Source organism: Arachis hypogaea, chromosome 7 (genome assembly GCF_003086295.3).
Source record: "Arachis hypogaea cultivar Tifrunner chromosome 7, arahy.Tifrunner.gnm2.J5K5, whole genome shotgun sequence".
NCBI classification, from domain to species: Eukaryota; Viridiplantae; Streptophyta; class Magnoliopsida; order Fabales; family Fabaceae; genus Arachis; species Arachis hypogaea.
This window is the reverse complement of record NC_092042.1, coordinates 36313046-36323277: the sequence shown is the minus strand read 5'-3', so window position 1 is coordinate 36323277 and position 10232 is coordinate 36313046. Positions and strand designations below refer to the sequence as shown.

At 40.8% G+C, this 10232-nt stretch overlaps 1 non-coding gene across 1 annotated transcript; it reads right to left on the bottom strand.

The window, feature by feature from the left end:
* Positions 1 to 9228: 9228 nt before the first annotated feature.
* On the bottom strand, positions 9229 to 9336 carry LOC112704854 (small nucleolar RNA R71). The gene has a single exon (XR_003155455.1). It is a non-coding gene; the product is annotated as a small nucleolar RNA R71 (small nucleolar RNA).
* Between the last annotated feature and the right edge of the window lie 896 nt (positions 9337 to 10232).

The following is a 10232-nucleotide window of genomic DNA, read 5'->3' as shown; positions in this document are numbered from 1 at the left end:
AAAGATTTGATTTTGAAAATTAAAAACTTGACTAACAAGAAAAGATATGATTCAAACATTAAACCTTTCTCAACAGAAAAGGCAACATACTTGAAATGTTGAATCAAATCATTAATTGATAGTAAGTATCTTTGAAAATAGAAAGAAATTGATTTTGAAAAAGATTTGATTGAAAAATTGATTTGAAAAAGATTTGATTTTGAAAAGATTTTGAAAACTTAAAAAAAAATTGATTTGAAAACAAAATCTTCCCCCTTTAGCCATCCTGGCGTTAAACGCCCAGAATGGTGCACATTCTGGCGTTTAACGCCCAAAATGCTACCCTTTTGGGCGTTAAACGCCCAACCAGGTACCCTGGCTGGCGTTTAAACGCCAGTCTGTCCTTCTTCACTGGGCGTTTTGAACGCCCAGCTTTTTCTGTGCAATTCCTCTGCTGTATGTTCTGAATCTTCAATTCTCTGTATTATTGACTTGAGAAGACACAAATTAAAAATATTTTTGGATTTTTAATAATAAGGAAAAATCAAAAGTCAACTAGAATCAAATAACAATGCATGCAAGACACCAAACTTAGCAGTTTGTATACTACTGACACTAATGAGAATGCATATGAGACACACAAAACACTCAAGTCAATAGAATTTAAAGATTAGAGCACGAAAATCATCAAGATTTACTTGAAGATCCTTAAGACACATGCATGAATGCAATAAGAACATAAACATGCAATTGACACCAAACTCAACATGAGACACTAGACTCAAAAAATTTTTTTTTGGATTTTATGATTTTGTAATTTTTTTTGTGTTTTTCGAAAATTAAGTGGAAAAAGATATCAAAATTCTTAATGAGAATTCCAGGAATCAGTGCAATGCTAGTCTAAGACTCCGGTCCAGGAATTAGACATGGCTTCACAGCCAGCCAAGCTCTCAAAGAAAGCTTCGGTCCAAAACACTAGACATGACCAAAGGTCAGCCAAGCCTTAGCAGATCACTGCTCCAAAAGCAAGATTGACAAGAAATCAACAAGCTCTTGTGGTGATAAGTTGAAACCTCGGTCCAATGAGATTAGACATGGCTTCTCAGCCAGCCAGATTTCAACAAATCATCATGAAACTCTAGAATTCATCTTCAAGAATTTCGAAAAAATAAATACCTAATCTAAGCAACAAGATGAACCGTCAGTTGTCCAAACCAGAACAATCCCCGGCACCGGCGCCAAAAACTTGACATGCGCGAAATTGTGAACAATACTTTTTCACAACTCTCATAATCCCCGGTCATGAGCCCCAAAAACTTGGTAGCTCAATACCATGGCATTACACAACTTCGCACAACTAACCAGCAAGTGCACTGGGTCGTCCAAGTAATAAACCTTACGCGAGTAAAGGTCGATCCCATGGAGATTGTTAGTATGAAGCAAGCTATGGTCATCTTGTAAATCTTAGTCAGGCAAACTCAAATGTATAATGGTGATGAACGCATAAACATAAAGATAAAGATAGAGATACTTATGTAATTCATTGGTAGGAACTTCAGATAAGCGCATGAAGATGCCTTCCCTTCCGTCTCTCTGCTTTCCTACTGTCTTCATCCAATCCTTCTTATTCCTTTCCATGGCAAGCTTGTGTAGGGTTTCACCGTTGTCAATGGCTACCTCCCATCCTCTCAGTGAAAGCGATTGCATATGCTCTGTCACAGCATAGCGGAATTCATCTGTCGGTTCTCGGTCAAGCCGGAATAGAATCCATTGATTCTTTTGCGTCTGTCACTAACGCCCCGCCTGCTAGGAGTTTGAAGCACGTCACAGTCATTCAATCATTGAATCCTACTCAGAATACCACAGACAAGGTTAGACCTTCTGGATTCTCTTGAATGCTGCCATTAGTTCTTGCCTATACCACGAAGACTCTGATCTCACGGAATGGTTGGCTCGTTTGTCAGGCGAGCACTCGGTTGTCAGGCGATCAACCATGCATCGTGCAATCAGGAATCCAAGAGATATTCACTATAGCCTTAGTTGCTTGTAGAACAGAAGTGGTTGTCAGTCACCTTGTTCATGAGTGAGAATGATGATGAGTGTCACGGATCATCACATTCATCAAGTTGAAGAACAAGTGATATCTTAGAACAAGAACAAGCGGAATTGAATGGAAGAACAATAGTAATTGCATTAATACTCGAGGTACAGCAGAGCTCCACACCTTAATCTATGGTGTGTAAAAACTCCACCGTTAAAAATACATAAGAACAAGGTCTAGGCATGGCCGTGAGGCCAGCCTCCCAATGATCTAAGAACTAGATGTCCGAAGATGAAAATACAATAGTAAAAGGTCCTATATATAGAGAACTAGTAGCCTAAGGGTTATAGAGATGAGTAAAAGACATAAAAATCCACTTCCGGGCCCACTTGGTGTGTGCTTGGGCTGAGCATTGAAGCATTTTTCGTGCAGAGACTCTTCTTGGAGTTAAACGCCAGCTTTTATGCCAGTTTGGGCGTTTAACTCCCATTTGGGTGCCAGTTCCAGCGTTTAACGCTGGAATTTCTGAGGGTGACTTTGAACGCCAGTTTGGGCCATCAAATCTTGGGCAAAGTATGGACTATCATATATTGCTGGAAAGCCCAGGATGTCTACTTTCCAACGCCGTTGAGAGCGCGCCAATTGGGCTTCTGTAGCTCCAGAAAATCCACTTCGAGTGCAGGGAGGTCAGAATCCAACAGCATCTGCAGTCCTTTTCAGTCTCTGAATCAGATTTTTGCTCAGGTCCCTCAATTTCAGCCAGAAAATACCTGAAATCACAGAAAAACACACAAACTCATAGTAAAGTCCAGAAAAGTGAATTTTAACTAAAAACTAATAAAAATATACTAAAAACTAACTATATCATACCAAAAACATACTAAAAACAATGCCAAAAAGTGTATAAATTATCCACTCATCAATATGCAATACATAAGGCATCTTAAATAAAATGAAAAAAAGAGAAACTAATACTAAAAAAATAATGAAATCCTAAGTGCGATCATGCACTAGAATAGAAAACGGATAATAAAATAGAGTACAAAGAAAATAGAGATAAAATAAATAAAGGGAGAATGAAACTAGACCACCTCAGTGATGGCGGCCACTACTCCCTCTGAGGAACCCTCTAGAGTATTTGAGCTCCTCAATGTCGCGATCCTGACTCATCTGCTCCTCCCTCATACTCCTCTGATCTTCCATCATTTGGTGGAGGAAGGTAGACTGGTCTTCATGCTCTAACCTCAGCTGATAGACTGATGAAGTCAACTCCCCTAAAGATGTGGTCAATTGATCCCAGTAGTCATGAAGAGGAAAGTACATCCCTTGAGGCATCTCTAGGATATCCTGTGGAAGTGGCGGAATGGGTTCTTTCTATGGTCCTTGTGCTGGCTCCCTTGCGTGCTCCATACCGCTTCTTGTGATAGGTCTCTCCTTGTCAATCAGGGTATCTCCTCCTATGCAAACTCCAGCTGCTGTGCATAGACGGTAAATGAGGTGAGAGAATGCCAGCCGTGCTTGGGTGGAAGGCTTGTCAGCCACCTTGTAAATCTCTTGAGGAATTATCTCATGTACCTCCACCACACTGTCGAGCATGATGCAGTGGATCATCGTTGCTCTCTCAATTGTAACCGCAAAACGGTTACTCGTAAGGATGATTGAGCGTTGGATAAAATCCAACCATCCTCTAGCCACTGGCTTAAGGTCAAGCCTACCTAGTTGGTAGGACTTTCCTTGAGCGTCTCTCCTCCATTAAGCTTCAGGCATGCAGATATCAGCAAAAACTTTGTCTAGCCTTTGGTCAGAGTTAACCCTTCGAGTGTAAGAGTGCGGGTCATCTCATGGCTCTGGCAACTGTAGCGCCACCCTCACACTCTCAGGGCTGAAGTCTATAATGTGCCCTCTAACCATGGTGCACCAATGCTTTGGGTCTGGGTTCACAGTCGTGTCATGCTTCTTTGTGACCCAGGCATTCGCATAGAATTCTTGCACCATTAACACTCCAACTTCGGAAATGCGATTGGGCATAATTTCCCAATCTCATCTCAAAACTTGGTGTAGGATCTCCGGACACTCATCAATCGTTAGCTTGAAGGGGACCTCGGGAATCACCCTCTTCTTCCTCATCACGTCATAAAAGTGGTCTTGATGGGCTTTGGTGAGGAATCGTGTGGTCTCCCATGGCTCGAAAGTGGGAGCGGGGGCATTTTCTTTTCTTTTTCTTGAGGATTCTTCAGTATTTGGTGCTATGGAGGTAGGATAAAAAAGAAAAAGCAGAGCTTCCCGACACAAAACTTAAGAACTTTGCTCATCCTCAAGCAAAGAATAAAAGGAAAAGAAAAAGAAGGTTACACAAAAGAAAGAGAAAGAGATGGTAGATTGGAAGCTTCGGCCTTTGGGGTGGGAAGGAAGGGAAGAGTGAAGAAAGAGAAGTGTATGATGAAGAAAGTGAATGGAATGAGGGGAATATATAAGAGTGGGTGGTAGGGAAAATTGGGAGGGAATTCGAATTTGAAGTGGGTGAGGTTGGTGGGAAAAGAAAGTGATGGAATTGATGAGAGGGTGTTGGGTAAAGGAAAAAGTGGGGTGCAGGAATCAAGGCAATTGATGGGTGATGGGATGGATGAATTTGTGGATGGAAAAGTGGGTGTAAGAGGAGAGACAAGGGATAGGAGTGAATGAATGGTGGGGTAGTTGATCGTTGGGTGGGACCCATTGGCCTAGAAGCTTCGAAATTCGAAATTGCTCCCTCCCCTTTGGGCGTTCAACGCCGAGATTAGCATTGAACACCAGAAGGGGACTCTTTTTTCTTTGGGGCGTTCAACGTCGCCCTAGAGGGACTAAAATTTGGTTTTGGAAGTCTCCCTGGTGGGCATTAAACGCCTTGGTTTCCACACCCTTCTAGCGCTGAACGCTAGTTCTAGCGTTCAACGCCAGCAAGGGGCATCCTCCAGGGTGTTCTATTTTCCTCCCTTGCATTCCTGTTTCAATGCTAAGTGCTACGCATGATCACAAACGTCAGATAAAAAGAGAAAAACATTGAAAATCAATAGAAAATAAAATGATATGAAATCAACTAAAATAACATAACAGAAATAAAAATACTATAGAATACATATGGTTGTGTTGCCTCCCAACAAGCACTTTTTTATCATCATTAGCTTGACAGACAACTCCTTTATGGAGGTTGATAGGGGCCTAGATCTTCACTGCTCATGGTGAATGATGAGCGGATAATTTGTATACTTTTTGGCATTGTTTTTAGTATGTTTTTGATATGATCTATTTAGTTTTTAGTATATTTTTATTAGTTTTTAGTTAAAATTCACTTTTCTGGACTTTACTATGAGTTTGTGTGTTTTTCTGTGATTTCAGGTATTTTCTGGCTGAAATTGAGGGACCTGAGCAAAAATCTGATTCAGAGACCAAAAAGGACTGCAGATGCTGTTGGATTCTGACCTCCCTGCACTCGAAGTGGATTTTCTGGAGCTACAGAAGCCCAACTGGCGCGCTCTCAACGGCGTTGGAAAGTAGACATCCTGGGCTTTCCAGCAATATATGATAGTTCATACGTTGCCCAAGATTTGATGGCCCAAACCGGCGTTCAAAGTCACCTCAAGAAATCCCAGCGTTAAACGCTGGAACTGGCACCCAAATGGGAGTTAAACGCCCAAACTGGCACTAAAGCTGGCGTTTAACTCCAAGAAGAGTCTCTGCACGAAATTTGCTTCATTTCTCAGCCCAAGCACACACCAAGTGGGCCCGGAAGAGGATTTTTATGTCATTTACTCATTTCTGTACACCTTAGGCTACTAGTTCTTATAAGTAGGACCTTTTACTATTGTATAAAAAAGACTTTGGTAGCTATCTTCATTTTTATGCTATCTTAGATCATTGGGAGGCTGGCCATTCGGCCATGCCTAGACCTTATGCTTATGTATTTTCAACGGTGGAGCTTCTACACACCATAGATTAAGGTGTGGAGCTCTGCTGTACCTCGAGTATTAATGCAATTACTATTGTTCTTCCATTCAATTCCGCTTGTTCTTGTTCCAAGATATCACTTGTTCTTCAACTTGATGAAGGTGATGATTGACGCCCATCACCATTCTCACTCATGAACAAAGTGACTGACAACCACTCTTGTTCTACAAGCATTTGAGGCTTGGTGAATATCTCTTGGATTCCTGATTGCACGATGCATGGTTGATCGCCTGACAACCGAGTGCTCGCCTGACAAACGAGCCAACCATTCCGTGAGATCAGAGTCTTCGTGGTATAGGCAGGACCTGATGGCGGCATTCAAGAGAATCCGGAAGGTCTAAACCTTGTCTGTGGTATTCTGAGTAGGATTCAATGATTGAATGACTGTGACGTGCTTCAAACCTGTAACCTACTGGGCGTTAGTGACAGACGCAAAAGAGAGATTCTATTCCGGTAGGGGAGGGAACCAAACCGGTGATTAGCCGCACTGTGACAGAGTGCATGAGCATTAGTTTTCACTGCGAGGATGGGAGGTAGCTGCTGACAACAGTGAAACCCTACACGAGCTTGCCATGGAAAGGAGTAAGAAGAATTGGATGAAGGCAGTAGGAAAGCAGAGAGACGGAAGGGAAGGCGTCTTCATACGCTTATCTGAAGTTCCTACCAATGAATTACATAAGTATATCTATCTTTACCTGTGTGTTATTTTCGTTCATCACTATATCCATTTGAGTTTGCCTGACTAAGATTTACAAGATGACCATAGCTTGCTTCAATACTAACAATCTCCGTGGGATCGACCCTTACTCGCGTAAGGTTTATTACTTGGACGACCCAGTGCACTTGCTGGTTAGTTGTGCGAAGTTGTGTAATGCCATGGTATTGAGCCACCACGTGTTTGGAGCCATTGCCGGGGATTATGAGAGTTGTGAAAAAGTATTGTTCACAATTTTGCGCTACCAAGTTTTTGGCGCCGTTGCCGGGGATTGTTCAAGTTTTGAGCAAGCTTTCGGTAACATCAGTGCCAAGATCCGGCAGCAACATCAAGTTTTGGTGTTATTGCCCGGGATTGTTTAGGCTGGACAACTGACGGTTCATCTTGTTGCTTAGATTAGGTATTTATTTTTTTCGAAATTCTTGAAGATGAATTCTAGAGTTTCATGGTGATTTGTTGAAATCTGGCTGGCTGCGAAGCCATGTCTAATCTCATTGGACCGAGGTTTCAACTCATCATCACAAGAGCTTGTTGATTTTTCATCAATCTTGCTTTTGGAGCAGTGATCTGCTAAGGCTTGGCTGGCCTTTGGCCATGTCTAGTGTTTTGGACCGAAGCTTTCTTTGAAAGCTTGGCTGGCTGTGAAGCCATGTCTAATTCCTGGACCGGAGTCTTAGACTAGCATTGCACTGATTCCTGGAATTCTCATTAAGAATTTTGATATCCTTTTTTCACTTAATTTTCGAAAAACACAAAAAAAAATTGAAAAAAAAATCATAAAATCCAAAAATATTTCTTGTTTGAGTCTAGTCCCATCATAAGTTTGGTGTCAATTGCATGCATTCATATGTCTTATTAATCTCCAAGATGTTCTTGATGATTTGCTTGATCTGATCTTTGAATTCTATTGACTTGAGTGTTTTGTGTGTCTCATATGCATTTTCGTTTTGTTAGTGTCAGTAGTATACAAACTGCTAAGTTTGGTGTCTTGCATGCATTGTCATTTGATTCTTGTTGCATTTTGGTTTGTCCTTATTATTAAAAATCCAAAAATATTTTTAATTTGTGTCTTTTCAAGTCAATAATACAGAGAATTGAAGATTCAGAACATACAGCAGAGGAATTGCACAGAAAAAGCTGGGCGTTCAAAACGCCCAGTGAAGAAGGACAGACTGGCGTTTAAACGCCAGCCAGGGTACCTGGTTGGGCGTTTAACGTCCAAAAGGGTAGCATTTTGGGCGTTAAACGCCAGAATGGATACCATTCTGGGCGTTTAACGCCAGGATGGCTAAAGGGGGAAGATTTTGTTTTCAAATCAATTTTTTTCTAAGTTTTCAAAATTTCTTCCAAATCAAATCTTTTTCAAATCAATTTTTCAATCAAATCTTTTTCAAAATTAACTTCTTTCCTTTTTCAAAGAAACTTACTATCAATTAATGATTTGATTCAACATTTCAAGTATGTTGCCTTTTCTGTTGAGAAAGGTTTAATGTTTGAATCATATCTTTTCTTGTTAAGTCAAGTTTTTTTTTCAAATCAAATCTTTTTAAAATGTTTTTCAAATCATATCTTCTCAATCACATCTTTTTAAAACCAATCATATCTTCTTAACCACATCTTTTTCAAAATAGTTTTCAATCAAATGTTTCTGATTTCTAATTTCAAAATCTTTTTCAAAATTCATTTGATTTCTTTTCCCTTTTCATTTTCGAAAATTAAGTAATGTTTTTCAAAAATATTTTTTTTTAAATTTTCCACTTAATTTTCGAAAATGACTTCCCTCCTTCTCACATCCTTCTATTTATGGACTAACACTATCCCTTAATGCAAAATTCGAACTCCATCTCCTTTGTTAAGTTCGAATTTTCCACTTCTGTCTTCTATTCTTCTTTTCCTCTGACACCTAAAGGAATCTCTATACTGTGACATAGAGGATTCCACATTTTCTTGTTCCCTTCTCTTTCTTATGAGCAGGAGCAAAGACAAAGGCATTCTTGTTGAGGCTGATCCTGAACCTGAAAGGACCTTGAAAAGAAAGCTAAGAGAAGCCAAAGCACAACTCTCTTTAGAGCACCTGGACGAACTCTTCAAGGAAGAAGAACAAATGGCAGCCGAAAACAACAACAATGCCAACAATGCAAGGAAGGTGCTGGGTGACTTTACTGCACCTACTCCTGACTTCTATGGGAGAAGCATCTCTATCCCTGCCATTGGAGCAAACAACTTTGAGCTTAAGCCTCAATTAGTTTCTCTAATGCAACAGAATTGCAAGTTCCATGGACTTCCACTGGAAGATCCTCATAAGTTTTTAGCTGAGTTCTTGCAAATCTGTGACACAGTCAAGACTAATGGGGTTGACCCTGAGGTCTACAGACTGATGCTATTCCCTTTTGCTGTAAGAGACAGAGCTAGAACATGGTTGGACTCTCAACCTAAAGAAAGCCTGGACTCTTGGGAAAAGCTAGTCAATGCCTTCTTGGCAAAGTTCTTTCCACCTCAAAAATTGAGTAAGCTTAGAGTGGAAGTCCAAACCTTCAGACAGAAGGAAGGAGAATCCCTCTATGAAGCTTGGGAAAGATACAAACAATTGATCAGAAAGTGTCCCACTAATATGCTTTCTGAATGGAGCATCATAGGTATTTTCTATGATGGTCTCTCTGAACTGTCCAAGATGTCCTTGGATAGCTCTTCTGGAGGATCTCTTCATCTGAAGAAGACGCCTACTGAAGCTCAAGAACTGATTGAAATGGTTGCAAATAACCAATTCATGTACACTTCTGAAAGAAATCCTGTGAACAATGGGACTAGTCAGAAGAAAGGAGTTATTGAGATTGACACTCTGAATGCCATATTGGCTCAGAATAAAATATTGACTCAACAAGTCAATATGATTTCTCAAAGTCTGTCTGGGATGCAAAATGCACCAAGCAGTACTAAGGAAGCTTCATCTGAGGAAGAAGCTTATGATCCTGAGAACCCTTCAATAGAAGAGGTGAATTACATGGGAGAACCCTATGGAAACACCTACAATCCTTCTTGGAGGAATCATCCAAATCTTTCATGGAAGGATCAACAGAGACCCCAACAAGGTTTCAATAACAATAATGGTGGAAGAAACAGGTTTAGCAATAGCAAGCCTTTTCCATCATCTTCTCAGCAACAGACAGAGAGTTCCAAGCAGAATAATTCTGACTTGGCAACCATGGTCTCTGATCTAATCAAAACCACTCAAAGTTTTATGACTGAAACTAGATCTTCCATTAGGAATCTGGAAGGACAAGTGGGTCAGCTGAGCAAGAAAATTACTGAACTCCCTCCAAGTACTCTTCCAAGCAACACAGAAGAAAATCCAAAAGGAGAGTGCAAGGCCATCAATATGGCCGAATTCTGGGAGGAAGAAGAGGCAGTGAACGCCACTGAGGAAGACCTCAATGGACGCCCACTGACCTCCAATGAGTCCCCCAATGAGGAACCTTGGGAATCTGAGGCTCAAGATGAGACCATAGAGATTCC